The 1231-nt window shown below is 40.0% G+C and overlaps 1 non-coding gene across 1 annotated transcript; it reads right to left on the bottom strand.

Moving 5' to 3' along the window:
• Positions 1–613: 613 nt before the first annotated feature.
• LOC112523996 lies at positions 614–720 on the bottom strand. The gene has a single exon (XR_003070324.1). It is a non-coding gene; the product is annotated as a small nucleolar RNA R71 (small nucleolar RNA).
• Between the last annotated feature and the right edge of the window lie 511 nt (positions 721–1231).

Below are 1231 nucleotides of genomic sequence, written 5' to 3'. Positions count from 1 at the left end.
CTACCATCTTTTTGTGAACGCACCGTGCATGCCAAAGCTGTCGCACGGTGAATTTTTTCCACTTGATCCGAATATTGAACAAACTTTTAGACAACGAAGAAGAGTGCAAAGAGCTCTCCGAACTTTAAACTCTGAAACGATGGCTGAAAATGTGATTATTGACGGAGAAGGTATATTTAGAAACGAACCAAATATTCCATATGAGGATCAGGCTCAAAACATCTTTCGTCTTGCAAATGCTAAAAATGGTGGCATTATGGCGTACGCTATTCCTAACTTAACTCAACTGCACACAGGGATACGTAAGCCAACCATTGGTGCCACCCATTTTTCACTTAAACCATTGATGTTTCAAATGTTTCAAACAAACGGCCAGTACGCTGGTTTATCTTCTGAAGATCCTCATTCTCATCTGCGTTCTTTCATGGAAATCACAGACTCTTTTCTCATCCCTGATGTTTCAGAGGATGCTTTGAGACTAAAATTTTTTCCATTTTCACTAAGGGATCGAGCAAGAGCATGGTACAATTCTTTGCAACCAGACTCTGTGACTACATGGAATGAAATGGCAGAAAAGTTTTTAAAAAAGTATTTTCCACCCACGAGGAATGCCAAATCCAGAGATGAAATTTGTACTTTTAGACAACTGGATGATGAAGCAGTTCCTGATGCATGGGAAAGGTATAAAGAGCTGTTGAGAAAATGCCCTCACCATGGCATTCCGTACTGTATCCAGTTAGAGACATTTTACAACGGTTTAAATATCGTTGCTAGACAAATGCTCGATGCTACTGCAGGCGGAGCTTTCACAGCTTGTACCTATAATGAAGGTTTTGACATACTTGAAAAGATTTCCAATAATAACGGACAATGGTCTGACCCACGTGCAATGCTACTGAAGAAAACAGCTGGAATAAATGAGGTAGATGTTGTCTCGGCATTAACAGCTCAGATCACTAAGCTAATTTCAAATTTAACATCTAGCCCACATGTGCAATCTGATGTTAATACCTTTAATTCCAATGTTCAATCAGTGCAATGCGTGTATTGTGGTGAAGGTCACTCTTTTGAGCAATGTCCTGGAAATCCGGAGCATGTAAATTATGTCAACAAGACTGGACCATTTTYGCAAACTTATAATCCGGGATGGCGAAATCATCCAAATTTTTCGTGGCATAGTCCAGCTCTTAATCCACCAATGCAAAAGCCTCAAGGACAGTCCAATTTCCAA

The sequence above is a fragment of the Cynara cardunculus genome (genome assembly GCF_001531365.2).
Source record: "Cynara cardunculus var. scolymus isolate 2C chromosome LG 12, CcrdV1, whole genome shotgun sequence".
Taxonomy (NCBI): Eukaryota; Viridiplantae; Streptophyta; class Magnoliopsida; order Asterales; family Asteraceae; genus Cynara; species Cynara cardunculus.
This window is presented reverse-complemented; position numbering and strand designations above follow the sequence as displayed.